An 18,888-nucleotide genomic window follows, 5' to 3' on the forward strand; every position below is an offset into this window, starting at 1 on the left:
ACGTGGCTGGTCCACCCCATGTATTTATTTTTTTAATTTTATTTATTAAAAAATTATAAATTTTAAAATTAAAAATTAAATAAACATCTATTTTATTTAATAAATATATTTAAAAAATTTAATATTATTTTTGAAAAATAGTAAAATTATTTTTTTAAGTAAGATTATTATTAAAATAATAATAATAATTTAAATATTTTAAAATATATTTATTTTTCAAAAATTCAGCATCAATAAACACAATGTTATCCTAACTTCAATTTCTTTCCAAACACATCAAAACCAACAATAATGACCCACCCTACAAATGTTGAAGTTACAAAATGAGGAACGAATATTGTCTATTTGAGTGGTGTAAGGTCATTAAGTACTTTTGTCCAAAACTACTTGAAGACTAATATATAGGTACAACTTCCAAACCAGATCATCATAAATGAACTTGTAAACCACCAAAAAGTCATTTATACTTTTACATATATCTATTTGAGCAATATAGGGTGATTAATTCAAAAATGAAACCTAAGACGTCTAGGAGCATATTCATGAGCTCCCACCAAAATTGCTTGTTAGCTAGCAAGTAGTAGTAAATTCAAATTAGGAATAAAAATGATTTCATCAAAATTATAGGGGTGTACTAATATGATAATTTAATTACCACCCGAATACTAACTCGGATATACCCGTGGGAGCACATATACTCCAAATATAGAGCTCATCTAAACTTAGTTAATTATGCCCGTGTACTCATGCTTTTACATTACTTATTTGATCGATCAACATTCAATCTTCAAGTTTTTTTCATCAAAACTATATATGACTTAACATGGTTCAATAACATGCTTCTACTAATTCCACGATATTAATTTACAAACGGTAATGGGGGTAAATGAAAACTTAACAACGAGTACTAATTAAGGACTTGTCTTATAATCTTCAACCTTGATCCAACCCCTTCCGATCGAGATCCACATCTATATATAATCTTCAACCTTGATCCGAGGAATCACTGTGCTCCCTCTGCCGCCGCCGCCGCAGCCGCCTTCCTCTTCCGCTTCCTCTTCTATCTACTCGCGCTGGATCTGTCCTGTCAATGCCGCGGTCAAAATCCTGACGGCGCGGCCATGTCCGCGCTGGCGCGGTCCGTTATCTGCTCAAGCGGCCGTCGGGATTTTGACCGCGGCATTGGCGGGGCAGATCCAGCGCGAGTAGATCAGGAAGCGGAGGCGGAAGAGGACGGCAGCGGCCCCGGCGGAGGGAGTGCAGTACTGATTCCTCGTCTCGGTCTCGATCGGAAGGGATTAGGCTTAACTCATTAATTTGCGTGGAGATCAATGATGGAAAGAGGACGGAAGGTTGGTTTTATATCGGAAAGACGCGGGGGACACCCCTCAGATAACGCCGTCCCAGGTGGCGGATATCACCTGCCCAAACACACAAAAATATATTATTATTATTTATTATTAGTTTTATTATTATTATTTTTCGTCTAGATGATGTCATTCATGCAGTCGACTTAAATGATAATAGGACGAGATTTGAAAGCTGGCTGATGACTGTGCAAATTACATGCATCCAAAACATGCCAAAAAATGGTTTCCAAAGATGAATCCAATTACTATTTTCAGGTGGATCCATTGATTGGCCATCTGTCTGTCTTACTAAACACAAATACATAGACAACATATATTGTTTCTGATTGTTTCCACAGATCATAAATAATGATCCTTGAGCTTCTTGATAAAGATCAGTTGATCACATAATAATGTCATAACAAGGAAAAAAGAAGAAGAAAAGTCGGTTCATGGTAACTACCGGTAAATACATTACAAAAAAAAAGTGTAATTTTCCAGAGTAAAGTAGAGAAAAATCATCAATCACAATTTGAATTTTGCATGCAATCCCTCCTCATAAAAATTTTTATTTCCACTCCGTGCATGTAAAATTTTATTTATTTCAATTCCCTCATGCAAATATTGTGACCTAATTGTCCTTCAGATTTTTTAAGTACAAAAGGTTCAAAAATGAGTATCATTTAAAGAAAACCTAGTATATTTGAGTATATTTTTAATTAAAATTGTCCTTCATATATTTTAGGGATAAATAATCTAAAAATGAGTATAATTCATATTAAAATTCAGCATTTTAAACTAGAATCGAGTATATTTTCTATTAAATTGAGTACGACTTTTTTCCTATTTAATATAATTCATTCTAAATTCAGTACCATTTACAAAAAAAACTAGTATATTTTTCATCCAATTGAGTATCATTTAAAGAAAATCTAGTATATTTTATATCTAATTGAGTATAATTTAAAGAAAATCTAGTATATTTTCCATCCAATTGAGATGGAAAAAGAATCGTACTCAATTTGATAGAAAACATACTAGATTCTAGTTTAATGTACTGAATTTAAGAGGATTTATATTCGTTTTTAGACTTTTTATACTTAAAATATCAGGGGCAATTAGGTAAGTATATTAGACTAGGGAGTGAAAAGAAAGATTTTTTCCATTGGGGAGTGCATGTAAAGTTGTGTTTGCCAATGGGGACTACATGCAAATTTTCCCTATGTTTATTATTGATTAATAAAATAATATATAAAAAAATTATAATAAATATGATTATATATTATAATAATTATGATAATAATAAATATAGAAATAATGATAAATAAAATTTGGATTGCAATTCAAAGGTAATAAATCATTAATGATTGAAACTAATTTCTGAATCTCTTTATAGTCATTAGTTCTACAAATTTAACGGGAGATATTAAATGTTGAGTTTGATTGTCAATAATCAATCAAATTTTCTAGAGTAAAGATCATGAGTAGAATCAACAAGTCCCCTCGGGGCGGTGCGATGGTTAAGGTATGGGGTGTTGCCACATGAGGTCTTGGGGTCGAAACTCGGCGTGACCGAGCATAACCTCCCCTATGTCTTGGCCATTTGCACTAATGGCTAGTAGCCATCCGTGATTTACCTCCTCCGTGTTAGCCTAGGAACGGGTTGGCGGGGGCGCTAGGGGCAAGTGAATCGTCTTTTGCCACACAAGAAGAATCAACAATATGACAAATTTTGTTGAATTTTGCGTTTGATGAAAGAAGACAACTAGAAAGAGATTAGGAGTTGTTCTGATTTATCGTCGGAAAAAAGTAAAGTAAATTCTTTAATAACATATAAGTTTAAAATTTTTAAATTTTTATTAGGTATGATCATTTGGTATGATATATAGAGCTGTCAGATGGGTCAACCCATGGCGGGGTGGGTCGGTCCGTGGCGGGCCAACCATTTAGCGGGGCGGGTGCGGGGCAGGTCGTCAACTTGGCGGGTTGGGAAATTTCCAACCCAACCCAATCCAAGGCGGGTCGCGGGTTTAGCGGGCCAACCCGCGGGCCTATCAAATTTTTTAAATAAGATTAAAAAAAAAGAGTTCATATCTTCAATGTTTTACTTCGAAAATATTTTATCAATTAAATGTATTCATAAACAAGTATTTTAAATATAAATGGACATAAACAAGTACTTATTTTGGGTAAAAGTACTATTTTTATTTTAAAATTATAACAAAGAAATATAATAAACTGGCATAAAATTGTGCAACGAAGAGGAATAGTAATTAGGACTCCTGGCTGTACGTCGAGCCGTTTAGATCAATGGTACCCTGACTATGCGTGGTAAACGAATCAAATAAGAAGGTCATCTACTTTTAAGAAGACCATCTAGTTTGGGTACACACACCAAACTCTTCATTGTGCATAATGTATGTTTCAGATTTATCCCATAAACGAATCAACTAAGAAGGTCATCTACTTTTAAGATTAATCGACTTTGTGTGCATATATATTTCTGTAACTTTTGTCTATCACACTCAACTTCACAAGTATGGGCTTTTCCTAATTAGTATTTCTCTCAACGAATAAGATAATGAAATGTTACAATTTAACCCCTGGTACTCTCGCAGTTGCAGCATTGACTACTGATATAAACTGCTTACATGTGTTTCTCAACCCGCGGGTCAACCCAAGCCCATCGCGGGCCGACCCGCGCGGGTCGACCCGCGCGGGTCGCGGGCCTAGGCGGGTCGGCCCATGGCGGACTTGGGTTGATAAAATGCCAACCCAACCCGCTTAATTGGTTTGGTGAGACGGGCCAACCCGACGGGCCTAACCCAAATTGACGGCTCTAATGATATATTATTCATGATATACTGTTAATAAATTTTTACAATATAAAGATATAAACATTGCTATTGGATTAGATTAGTTAAAAGATCTTCTTTCTTTTTTATTAATATTTATAGAGAAAATGAATTCATATTTGCCTTGATTTCTACCAAAGAAATTACAAATGAAATGAATATATAACTAAAATTTCATGAAAAATATGTAACTAGAAGAAATAAACGATTTGATTAGGATAAAATTAATGAGGTGAAACTTTTACTTTAAGAATCTTTTAAAATTAGTTACTTTAATTATATTATTGACCATGCTATTTCTTCACTTCGTAGTAGATATTGACCATGCTATTTCTTCACTTCGTAGTAGATTTGAACCATTTAAAATATATGAAGAAAATTTTAATTTTTTATATGACATAGAAAAGTTAAAATTGCTTGATGATGATTTTTTTAAAATAAAATATTTAAATCTTGAAAAAATTTTAACACCTGACATATTAATTTGATATTGTTGATTTAGATTTATTTTTAAAATTAAAAGTTTTAAAAGAAATAATAAATTCATAATTAGAAACCGCACTTGAGGTATTGAACCTTATAAAAAAATTAAAATCTTTTACTAATCTATGGATAACTTATAGGATATTATTAAATATACTCGAAACTTGATTCGTTACTTAAAGTGGGTTTTGGAGTATTCATCGAAAGGAACAAATGAAAATGAAATTGGTTTGAATTTGCCCAATTGAGATATCTTAAATATATTACAAATAAAAAGGGAAAGGAATAGATCCAGAGGTCACTACTTTGTTATACAACTCGTGCTTCAGAGAAATATCAGATAAAGTCGACGAATGAAGCAGGTTCATTAAAAAAAATTCAATTCACAGATCAAAATGAAAAAAAAGAAAGCATTGGCCTCCCTTCCCTATCTTACATCTATGGTATTTTTGCCCTGGTGGATCTCTTTTTCTATGTTAATGTATCTCCAGTAGAAATAAGTTTTTTAAAATTAAAATTAATAAAATTTTTATTTATGCTCAATAATGTCTCATGAAAAAATTAAATTATCTAGTAATTTTAACAATTGGAACAAATTTATTATTTAATATTAAAATTTAATTAATAATTTTACTTATCAAAAAGTTAGAAAATTAAATTTTATATAAAAAATTATTTTTAAAAAGACGAGGGAAACTTTTATTTCTTTAAAAAATTTATTAAAGACTTTTTTTTGTTGTTTTTTTTTTTTTTTTTGCTTAGGACTTTATAGAACCTTGAGATTGACCCTGTATTTAAAGAATATATAAGGTAACTCATGTAAAAAATTTTTTACGTATATAATTTAAAGTAAATATTATATATAGGGAAATTGATATAGATGCTTAATATTATCTCTTTCCTACTTTCATCCTTATCTTGTGATATATATTCCAGTATTTTATTCACATTAATTGTAACTTTTTATTTTTTAAAAAATATTTTTTTTATAATGCTCTCTTTTTATGGAAATTAAAATTAAATATTAACATCAATACAAAACAAATACTGGGCCAGCATGAAATTAATGTAGTAATGATGTAAATATAATAATAATAATTTCGGGGAGTAAAATATAAATTTTCAGGAAAATCATTATATATTCGATGTAACTAGGGCGTTTGCATTGTGCGAGTCTAGGGTTTTCGCTGTCAAGCTGTCGCGTGGCCAATCATGACGATCGACCTGTTTGCTGGATCTGATACCAGCGCCGACGAAGCCGACCTGTTTGCTGGATCTGATACCAGCGCCGACGAAGCCGACCTGTTTGCTGGATCTGATACCAGCGCCGACGAAGCCGACCTGTTTGCTGGATCTGATACCAGCGCCGACGAAGCCGACCTGTTATTGGATGAAATTTTCAGAATCCATGATGATATGAGCGAGAATGAGAAATTCTTGAAGGAGTACCTCCGCAACACAATGTGGATCGATGGGGAGATGGATAAAAAACTATCTTTTAGTTTTATTAATGATGATGATATCTCGGACGAAGACGATGAACTCGATAGGCAGGACAAGTTCGAGGCTAAGTGCGATTTCAGGTTTGAGGAGAAGGATAAACAGCCATCATTTAATGATGACGATATCTCGGACGAAGACGATGAGCTCGATAGGCAGGACAAGAACGAGGCTGAGTGCAATTTCAGGGTTGAGGAGTACTATAAACTAGATTATGAAGATACAATTGAGGACCTTAACACTCGGTTCAAGTATATATAGATAGAGCCGTCATGGCTAATATTTATGGTCTGCGTCCTGAGGAGTCCGATCCTGAGGAAACATCAGAAGAAACATAGCTAATTAAAGGGGTGTGTGCCTGCGCAATTATAGATGGATATGAAATGAGAGTCTCTATTCTAATTAGGACGATTTTCCTTAAGGTCTTAATTTATAAATTTTCTAGTTATGTTTCATCAGTAGCACTTGCCTTTTATTATTCTCACTGTTGCGATTACATGTTGATTTTTATTGTTTATGCATTGTATACAATCGGCCTCCAACTAGTTTGTGATAATCCTGGTGGTGTTTTGCTCTTGCTGAGTGTTGTTCTTATCATGTTCCTCTGATTTTGGGGTTTAAATCCTTGCGTTGTTTAAGTTCGATATGAAAGAACTGTTTCTAAATTATGGTTTAGGGTTTTATTGTAAGTATACGACAGACAGTATTGTTTTCGCAAGCATCGACCCTCACTTCGATCCTATGATTTTTTTTTATTTTTTTTTGACAGTATTGTTACCTCTAGTGCAAACTTACTTTACCTTCCCTTATTCGATTAGCAATTAGTTGAAGCCTTTGTGCTAAAACTAATCAAGCACAAAATCCTTCGAATATCAGATCACATGGTTCAAATTGAGCGTGAAGAAGTGAGCTGAGGATCCCACGGGTCATCCGAGTTGATAAGTAGTGGCATGCTTGTCACATGAGGTCGCAGGGTTGAACCACAGGGTTGTCAAAGCGTAAATCCCAGGACCCTGTGCACCTCACCCCACCACCACTTGCTCGCTCGGCTGCCGTGATTTACTTCCCTCGTGATGGCCGAGGGTCGGGTGCGGCAGGGGGTGCTGGGGGCGAGCGATTTTGCCTTTTGCCACGTGAAGAAGTGAACTGAGTCTATGTTCTTCGGTCCATTGACCCCTCCAAGGATGCTTAGGGCACTCATATTCATCTAATATATCTCTCAGACTCAAAGGGGAATCTTTACATACAATAAAGTTATTGTCACTTGACCTTGTGATCACGGATTAAATTATGAAAATAGTCTCTTATAATGCAATATAAAATTGCATATAATAAATCTAATATGACTCAATTCTTTTTCGAAATTTCACATTGAACCTGATTGAATGATTCATTTGATCTTACACTCTCAAATGAACCTGATTGAATGGTTCATTTGATCCGATTTCAATAACACCTCTCGAGCTTTGATCAGACCATGGTTCATCGAAGTATGGAGCAATCGTGATTATTAGATCATCTTCGATTTTTGTTAAGTTAAAATGATCGATTATATTTATAAGCACTTACACTCTCGCTTCGGTACCACGAAGGCGAAAGTAAATGGTAGCGAGAGAAGAACTAGATGGTGAGATGTTCTTAAAACCTTATTTTATTGTTTGCTGGAATTTCACATGCTTGGTGTCAACCCTGAGAGTCAATCATAAGTTGATTGACTTAGAAAATATTGTATCATATTTATAACAAGTGATGTTTTGTTTATTATATTTACTTCATGTTTGTACTAACTGAGTAAATATAGTGCTCTAAAATAATATGTTCTAGTATACAATATATCAATTGATTGAATATATATATATATATATATATAGTATTGATATTATACGTGCCCTCTTTTGCGCTCCTGTGCGCGTCAAAGCCAGGTGGATATATTTTTTTTCCACTTCTCATATTTTTTTTAACCACGTCATTTTATTTTTTCCTTTCCTTTTCTAAAACCTAACTTTTCCTCGCCCTTGCCTCTGTGTTCCCCGCGATGTCGTTTCCTCGCCTCGCCTCTGTGTTCCCCGCGACGCCGTGCTTTGCGATCCTCTCTCGCGACGCACCTAACTTTTCCTCTCCTCGCTTGCCTCGCCTCGCCTTTGTGTTCCTCGGCGTTCCTCGCCGCGACGCCGTGCTCTACGTTTCACGTTGCAGCGAGGCTGTGCTCTACGATCCTCACTCGCAACGTCGTCCCTACCGCCATCTATCATTGCTGTCGTCGTCGTTTTCGAGAGCCGCCGACGCTGACCCGTCGCCACGACGCCATCCCTACCACCGTCCCTCTCTGTGAGAACCCTCCCTATTTTTGCTATTTGCATTTTAAGTTTCCTTCCTGAATCATCCCCTAATCACTCTGTTGAAACAATCCAACCAGCTAGCATCGGCTTTTGCATTGTGATGTTGCTTGTACTCAGTTAACCATCACTCTCCTGCGGCATTAGGTTTCTAAATCCCTTCTTTGTTGCTGCCTTGAGCAATGCGATTATAGGTCTAGCAGTGATTGATAACTATGATTATGCATTTTTTTTTGTATTTAGTTGCTTTTTGAGCTACTATCAATTTCATTGTCACTCTTTCCATCTTGTGGTACTTTGATAAGTTACCTTTTGTCCAATTTTGAACATATTGCTACCCAATTCTTTTCTATTTCTCTTTTCTTGTACTTAAATTGTATTTGGCTGTTAATTGGACTCATGACTACTATTTCCATCCGTTTACCTTTGACAATACGTACTCTGGATTTATTGGTCTGGGAAATAGAAGTGTACAATCTAGTTTTTGCCGGTCACTGTCTAATTATTGTTTCTATTTGGCTCTTCTGGAAAAGAATCCAAAGGTCAGCTTCAGAGTTTTCTTCTTGGGTGGCTTTTACATACTGCCAACTAAATCTAATTACTTCCATGTGGAAAATAAAGGGGCTTATGATATTTTTTTAAATATACAAATCAGTATTCTTATCACTCACCGTTATGGACACCATTATGCTACTATGACATTTAGATCAAAGGAATTCTCATCTTAGTGAATTCATTCTGTAATATAGCAAGTATAAACACTAGTGTCCCTAGTATATAAAGCAAAGAATTGTATTCATTACAGTATCCTTGATTTATTGCTTATTTGCAAAGATATAATGCATCCATTCTACTTCCCATTGTCCATGGTTATCATTATAGTTGTAAAACTTTTGCCATTGTTAACCTATTTGATTTGTTTCTATACTGGATGTATACAGACACTAGATCTTCATAATTATAGTTTTTCTCTCTTCTATTTGTTTCTTTGATGCTGAATGTAAATATTTTTCATTGCCGATGACAACCACATGAGAACACTGTGATGTTGGATTACTAACTAATTTTTAACTATTCTACCAAACGATACACTTGTTATATGGTACTTATCAAACCTTCACAATCCAGCAACATCCATTTTCTTATGTCTATTTGATTTAGAATGTTTTTGTGACTATATGGTGATATGCAGAACTTCACTTCATCTAAATCTGAAATTCCTCAACAATGGAAGAACATAATCAGCTATACATTCCCCAAGTTGCAGATGATCGAAAGCCAAAATATGGGATGGAATTCTCATCGATAGAGGAGGCATTTTCATTCTATAATCAATATGCATGAGAATCTGGATTTAGTTCAAGGATAAATAATAGCAAGAAAAATAAGATGACAAATGAAGTTGTCTGGAAAACATTTGTATGCTTTAAAGAAGGATATACAAATGATCAACGAAATAAACAAACAAAAGGTGATCTACGGACGAGGGAAAGAGCACGTGGCGAAATTAGAACTGGTTGTAAGTCAAAGATTTCACTTGTCAAGAAACAAACTGGACCTAATTGGGTTGTCACTAACTTTATGGAAGGTCATAATCATCCACTTTCGACTCCTTCAAAGGTGCATTTGCTACGCTCACATCGTAATGTTTCGACAGCAAAGAAAGCATTGACTCAACAGTTTTCAGAGGCCAATGTGCCAACTTGCCAACAAATGCGATTATTAGAGATAGAGTATGGAGGGCCTGAGCTGGTAGGTTGCACAGAAAGAGATATTAGAAACTTTGAGAAACAGTTAAGGGATGAACAAAAGGGTATCGATGCTGAAACACTAATCGAGTTATTTGCATATGAGAAAGAGAAGAATTCAGCTTTTTTCTTTGATTACGAGACTGATTCAGATAACAGATTTAGTAGGTGTTTTTGGGTGGATCATGTATCAAGGACAGCATACAATGTATTTGGTGATATAGTTGTATTTGATACAACATATAACACTAACAACTATGGGTTAATTTGTGCACCATTTGTGGGAGTTAATCATCATCATCAGACAATTATTTTTGGTTGCGGCTTTATAAGTGATGAGAAAATTGAGTCTTTTGTTTGGCTGTTTAAAAAATTCATGGAAGCTATGCCTAAAGGTGTACCAAATGTGATCATTACTGATCAGGATCCTGCTATAACGAAAGCAATTGCCCAAGTTTTCCCTCAGACAGTGCATCGATATTGTTTGTGGCACATACTGAACAAATTTCCAGATAAATTAGACCCTTTGACTTTTCGTGAATACTACCAAAGCATAAAGAATGTCATTGGAAATTCTACCACACCTGATGAATTTGAGAATTCATGGGAAGAAGTTATCAAGTGTGCTAACTTGGAGAAAAATGATTGGTTGTCTTCGATGTATGAATTGCGACACAAGTGGGTGCCAGCATATTTTAGTCATATATTTTGTGTTGGAATGTCAAGTAGTCAAAGATCTGAAGGTTCACATGCATTTTTCAAGAGGTATGTTTCAAATAAGAATTCATTGATGGATTTTATAATCCGTTTCAATAGGGCACTGAGACACCAAAGACACAATGAGTTAGTTGCTGACTATATTGATATGAATGAGCTTCCCAGGATTAAGACAAACTGGCCAATGGAAACTCAAATGGTTAAGTTGTACACAAAAAAGAAATGGGTAGAGTTTCAAAGTGAAATAAGTGAGATCCATGGTTATTATATGCAACAAGCATCTACGGGAGTTGACTCAGTGGTTTATCATGTGATGAAATTTCAAAGTAATTCTTCCTCCAAACCAAGGGTGCTTACGCATAACAAACAGAAGGACAACATATTCTGTAGCTGTAGGAAATTTGAGTTCGATGGCATTCCATGCAGGCATATGTTAGCCTTTTTCGTATCAACCAAGTGTTTCATTTGCTAGATAAATATATACTCAAACGATGGACATGAGATGCAAAGGTTGGAGCAATACATGCTTTGGGTAAGCAAAATTTCATTGATGATCCAGAAAGAGTTTTGATGTCAAGACACTCAAGGTTATCCATTAAAGCTTTAGTATTAATTGATGATACATCTTTGACTGATGAGGGGGCAAACTTCTTGGATGAACAATTTGATTATATCTACAGCAAAATTCAAGAGATGAATACTAGTAAAACATGCGACAATGGGGGTCAAAAGAGGAAATCCATGGATAGATCTCATAATATTATTGATCCTTCTTTAGTAAGAACAAAGGGATGTGGAAGAGACTAAAATCATCAAAGGAGAAGTCAACTTCAAAGTCCCGATTATGTCGTGGATGTGGGCATCGAGGTGTGTCACATGACAAACGCAATTGTCCAAGTTTACAGCAAGGGTATGTGTAGATTAATTCTATATTTGTATGGTAATTTTATTTGCTAATCAATTATTTTTATCAAATTTGTAAATATAACGATGTGTTGATTGTCAGATCAACTATAGATAATCATCATAACAGCGATGACGACACATATGAAGAAGAATTAGCATCTATAGCTGGTACTATCAAAGTTTTTTTTTATAAAATTATAGGAGTTGATTGATTGAGATATTGAAAGCAATAATTGTCTTTATTGTTGTAGGTTCAAACAATATGCAATAGGATAAAACTTTTGTAGATTCAATAACAAGTATGAGATTGACGATGGTATTCTTCTTCAATGCTTTGCTTGTTATCTTCTCATTAGAGCATAGAGTTCCTACCGTTTAACAAAATTAGTTTTAAAATACTAATATTCAAAATTTATATATATGCTTCCAATTTACTTTAAACAACAGTAGTTTTCTGCATTTTTGTATGCATATCTTTTTTTTTGTAAATGGTAAATGCATTATTCCACTATATATGTATATTTTTTTTTCAAATGGATAAATGCATTATTTTATTACTGAAAACGTGTATATTTTTTAGCTATTACACTTATGTTAGTTTGATTTATGCTTATGAATGCTCTCATTAACATTTGAGTGAACATTTTGTCCCTCAGGTCCTGATAATCTAGATAACTTGAGGAAGTTTGCAAAGCAATTCTAGAGACGATCACCTGAAGTTGCAACATCTAAAGGTGGAGAAAATGACGATATCCCAGATCTAATGCTTGGAGAGACATTTGAGTCGGCTACTTAATCTTGACGATGAATATTTTATATATATTTCATATCATTTTTGGAAGCTTTAATTAAATGTTGCAATGATGGACATTTTTTTTTATCTGTTGGTGTTAATCTTTATCGCTTACTTTGAATTTTGATTGTAAATTGTAAATTCATTTATTCCCATATGCATAAGACAGTTACAATACATGAGTACTGTATTTACATCTCTTTGGTTTCTTGAGAAAAGGATCATATACAACAGACATACATAAATTTCAAACAAAGATGCATTTCAATATCAACATCCACTACATTTTCAACCTACAATGTCATCATTCTTATTCCTTGGTAGCCAGCCTGTTTGCTCATTGAAACCAAGTCTTGAATGCCAAGATCAAGTGTGGGCAGTCATCAATGTTGCGAGTGGAAAAGCTTAAGCTATGCTTCAGCAAATCTTGAGAATCTGATAATGGAATGGTAGATATTATTCTCAGTCCTCTCCCGAATTCTGTGACTCATTCCAGCCATCTCGACATTACCTCCAGCACTTTCACTGATGGGTCCATAAGCATCAATTGCTAGGCCAGTAGCAATAGTGCTCAACATGCCTAATGCAGCAACAGCCATAGCATACATGGCAGCAAGACTGAAGCTAACAAATATGCTGATAGCGATTGCGAAAATGGGAATGATGATAGATTTGTATCCGAGAGCAAGCCGAAAGATAACATTGGTGGCAGCTCCAGTTCGACATGAATCAACAACATCTTGAACCGGACTGTAAAATGAGAATAAGTACAAGGCATTATGTGTGAACTGTAAACAATGCCGAGCATTTAGCCTACAAAAGCACCCTTGGTATTGGCGTATACCAAAAAGTGCATGCAAGAGTAGATTGGAGATTAAAAAATAGACGTGCAACACCATATGGTAAAAAAAAAAAAAACTTACAGATCATGTTTTGGTAAGTATCAATTTTGAAGGATGTCTTTTTGGTAGAATGTTCAATAATGTTGATACTTGAATAGAGGAATGGGAACATTTATTTTTACCTATAGGCGTTGCTTGTGTAGTATTCAGTGACAAATCCAATCACCAAGCCAGTCCATAACCCAATTGCCACACAGAAAAACAACTGCCTGTTCATCTCCAATAATTAGTATATTGAGAAACATAAAAAGCATCTGAGAACTGATTGACAAATGGAATAAAAAGCTTACCAGTTCTTAACCTATTTCTGCTCACCAAAGTTGAAAATAGTGAAAGATGATGGGAGGGCCACCCAAGTAACAATGGCAATGCCAATAGCCATTAGTGCAGTGGAGATGATGAGCTGCTTCTTCAAAGCAGGCTCAATCTCTTCTACAGCCTTTGTCTCAAAGAAGTCTGTTGCGAAGAGAGTAGTTATCAGGCAAACTATGATACCCATAGAACTAATGAGCAAAGGATAACACATTGTAGTGAAATCAAGGTCGACCCCGAATGAAGAAATAGAGGCAACAACTAGTGCAACAGATGTTGATTCGGCATATTAGCCAAAAAGGTCGGATCCCATACTGGCAATGTCACCAACATTGTCTACTATCACCTATAAGTTGTACAAAGGTGAAAGGATTAGAATTGGCATTTAGTAGCAAAACTGCTCTTACAGTACAATGTGTTGGGCAAACGCATGTGAAACATTTTGTGCATCGAACACAAGGGTTAGCATGAGGAGCAAGGAAAAAAGGAAAAGCTGGATTTCTAGGGTCATCTTCGGGGATGTTCCTTTCGACCTTACCGACGAGATCAGCACCAACATCGACAACTTTTGTGTAAATACCACCACCCACTATGACAAAAAGAGCCATGGAAGAGCCACCCAGACCATAACTAATAATGGATCGGCGAGCGAGGAACGTCGAGGAACACCGAGGCTCTTGACAAACGACGATGGCAGCAACGAGGGGCGGCCTCGCGGCAACGGGAAACGTAGAGCACGGCGTCGCGACGAGGAACGCCGAGGAACACAGAGGCGAGGCGAGCGAGGAGAGGAAAAGTTAGGTGCGTCACGAGAGAGGATCGCAGAGCACGGCGTCGCGGGGAACACAGAGGTGAGGCGAGGAAACGGCGTCGCGGGGAACACAGAGGCAAGGGCGAGGAAAAGTTAGGTTTTAGAAAAGGAAAGGAAAAAAAATGACGTGGTTAAAAAAATATGAGAGGTGGAAAAAAAATATATCCACCTGGTTTTGACGCGCACAGGAGCGCAAAAGAGGGCGCGTATAATATCAATACTATATATATATATATATATATATATATATATTGACACATGGGTATATATTAAATAATCTGTACTGAATTAATCCGTCATGAAAAGTTTCATGGATCATTATATGAATGTCATAAATATTCTTATAGTGACTATTAGTATAAATAATCCTTAAATTTGAAAACACTACGGTTCTTTACATAAGAAATTATGTACTTTGGTATCAACGTCACATGCAACAAGATGGAATATAAAGTCGTTCATTGGATATGCAATGAGTTATACAGAGAGATGCAAGTGATGTAGATGAAATTTATCTTTTCCATATAACGGAAGAGATATATGTGGTTCCCTTAATTAAGGCTACTGAAATGTATGGTTATGCTCAAATAAGTCAATATGAGATATTTAACTTATTTGGTTAAGTGAGTCTACCTAGAAATCAAAAAACACAGATTGATAAAAGGGTGATACAGTATATGCCTCATGAATTAATCTAGATATTAAGGACAAAAGAACTAAACTATATAAGATAATAGTCATACATAGGTTATGTCGGATCTCGACATTCTCTTCACTTGGGTAGCAATGGTGCATTGCCAGATACCACTCATTGCTTGTGTATCTAAAATAGTTTTAGAAATACTGCTGACATTATAAGAACCTATTAAGTCACACATAAGGAGCATGTTGATTTTGAGATTGATTTATTTTAGTTTGACTAAAATAGTATGGGTCTGAGCCTTGAGTCTAAAATTGGTTTCAGACCTTAAGCTTATTGATTTAATGAGTTAATTCAATAAGCTTTCTTTTTCTTGTAAGACTCAACCTAACTATAGAGCACGCTAAGAGAAACACTAATAGTAATCTCTTTAAAGAGAGCAAAGAAGATGAAGAATTAATCTTTTCTTTTAAAGAGGGTAGAGAAGGAAAAGAGTTAGTTTTTTCTTTTTGTCATCTTAAATAGTCATCTCTTTAAAAAAAAGGCAAAGAAAGTGAAGAGTTAGCCTTTTCTTTTTGTCATCTTAAGCAGTCATCTCTTTAAACAACCCAAAGAAGGCGAAGAGTTAGTATTTCTTTTTACCACATTAAATAGTCATCTCTAGCAAGAAGGTAAATGTGAGTGAGACTCTTCAAGTCCTGAGTTTGTGAGACAAAACAAGGGACGTGCTTGTGTGGATACCGTAGATGCATGAACATTTTGATCACGCTCAAATCGGCCGGACTAGTAGACTTTCTAGGGTTATTTATGCATCAAAGGTAACAATACTACTTGCTATAGTTTTGTATTTGCATGAATTTCTGGAGAGATCAATTTTCATTATATTTTAGTTTGTTTATAGCCTATAGATCCCAACATCTACAAAGATCTCTCCTTTTTTTTTTCTTCTCTATGTCCATGATGATATGGATCCAAGCGTAAAAATGTCAACTTTTTTATTGTAAGGTACCTCTAAATCTTAATGGAAAGTTATATAAAATGACGGTTAAATATGTTATGTTATATAAAGTTGAATGGTAGTCTATAAATCATGCGTACAAAGTACAAAAGCTGAGAGTACATAGATAAAGATGAACGAACATATAAGAATCATATATGATAAAAATGAGAACATTAGAAAAAAAGTCTAATTATATTATTGAAAGAAAACTTTGAGAGACACGTTTAAGATAATATAAATATATAATTAAGCCATATTTAAATATCTTAAATGATGTAAGATAATGATAAATACATATGTTAGTCAAATAAAAGGAAGGCTAAATAAAATTTGATTAATAATAATAAAATAAGATAAAATTTATTTAAATATAGTTGAGAATAATATTTTTAATCTCAGTTCACTAAAACTCAAAAGATAAAATTCATATTTCAATCCTGGACAGATGAGAAAACTGTTTCCATAGGATGACGTTGAGGATGAGAACAAATATAGCCAGATTACCATGAATCATTTCCATGAACAGATTTGATTTTTGTCCCTATGATTGCGGCATTGGTATTTAGATATGTTTGTCTAATAGGTTTTAGATGTTAATTTTAAACCGATGTAAAATATTTTATTAAGTGTTTGATCTTTCTTGACTATTATGTTAGAGTTAAATACTCATCATAATTTACATGCCTATATTTTATAGTGGGGCGATAACATTAGACCATGAGTGATTCATTTCCATGAACAGCTAGAAACTATGAACATTATTTTTAAAAAACGGGTTTTTTTGGAAAACTTATGAAAAAGAACAATTATATAGATTTGGTTTCATAACAACTCGAGTAGAAAGAGGAAAGGGCATTTCGGCCAACTACAAGCCTAAATTGATTGTTATATTTATTGATGTAATCTAAATTGCGTAAAAATTAAAAGATGTTCTTTATTTCTATTATTATAATATAAAGTTGAATACTACCGAAAATACTCATAGCTATTACAACGTATAAAAATTATGTTAATATTATTAATTATTATAATATATTCAAATAAATTATTTAAAAATATTATACATAAAATAGTGAAAAACTTTTAAATTTAATAAAAAATGCATCAAAATAATCATAAATTACTGGTTGCTATTAAATGGTTTCTATATTCTTGTAGCAGATATGAAATGATTGTTATAATAACTTTATGATGATTTTGATATTTTTAAAAAATAATTTTAATAAAATTTAAATATTTTTATCAAGTTGGTGAAAAATTAATATAAAAATATTTTTAAAATAGATGTTATCTTATTTTTATTTTAAAACTATCCTTATTCGTAATTCTAACACTATTGTAAATCATTTTGGCTAAAATTGTGCTATAATATGAAACAAAATTGTTCTAAATTATTTTTTTTATTTTTGAAGCATTGTTATTTAAAAAAATGCTTTTAAGCATAGTTAAAATTATTATAATTAAATAAAAAATTTTAATTAGGTCAAAATCACTTATGTTACAGTAGTTTTATCAACCGTATTAAAATTTTATAACAATACAAGAATAAAATATTTCGAAGATGAAAAAAATATGATAGATTACCCTTTTATATATTTTTTCGAACATTGTGCTTCTTTTATACCGTAACAAAAAAATATTATCTTAAATTATTTTAATATATATCTATAATTTACCTGGCAAATACTTCAGCACGGTGTCGTGGTGTAGTTGGTTATCACGTTCCGGGCGACGCCATTGCTTATTTTATTTATAAAAACTTGATTAAATATGATTTCAAAAATAATAGAAAATTAATAGCATACAAAAGTTACCTGGCCGAATACTTCAACGTGGTGTTAGTTAGTTATCACGTCAGTCTCACATATCTGGCTTCAAGTCCGGGCGACGCCATTAATTTTTTTTATTTATAAAAACTTGATTTGGCCCGAAAACAGCCTGTTTCGATTTTGATCAATTTCTTGGGACTTAAATTTTAAATATGATTTCAAAGCTTATAGAATACAAAACTTATCTGGCCGAAAACATTGACATGGTGTCGTGGTGTAGTTGGTTATCACGTCAGTCTAACACACTGAAGGTCTCCGGGCGACGCCATACCGTTTTTATTTTGATCAATTTATTCGGACTTAAATATTAAATATTATTTCAAAATTAATAGCATGCAAAAATTACCAGGCCGAATACTTGAACGCGGTGTTGTGGTGTAGTTGGTGAACATGTTAGTCTAATACGGGGTATTCGGTTCGTTTCCTGGCGACGCCATTAAATTTTTTTATTTATAAAAATTTGATTTGGCCCGAAAACAGCCCGTTGTTATTTTGATCAATTTCATCACACTTAGATTTTAAATATTAAATATGATATCAAAATTAATAGCATACAAAAATATCTAATCCCACTGTTGCCTTCGCCATGGCTTCCGCTCTCCTCCTCCTCGTATTCTCCGTCCTCATCCTGCTCCTCCCCTTCCCACCGACGAGCCTCTCACGTCCTTCCCGGCCCCTGAGCAGATTCCTCCACTACTGTCTCCGAT

General features: G+C 34.1%; 1 pseudogene; it reads right to left on the minus strand.

Moving 5' to 3' along the window:
* Nucleotides 1–13,097: 13,097 nt before the first annotated feature.
* LOC121978595 lies at nucleotides 13,098–14,536 on the minus strand (annotated as a pseudogene).
* Between the last annotated feature and the right edge of the window lie 4,352 nt (nucleotides 14,537–18,888).

The sequence above is a fragment of the Zingiber officinale genome, chromosome 4B (genome assembly GCF_018446385.1).
Source record: "Zingiber officinale cultivar Zhangliang chromosome 4B, Zo_v1.1, whole genome shotgun sequence".
In the NCBI taxonomy this organism is placed as follows: domain Eukaryota; kingdom Viridiplantae; phylum Streptophyta; class Magnoliopsida; order Zingiberales; family Zingiberaceae; genus Zingiber; species Zingiber officinale.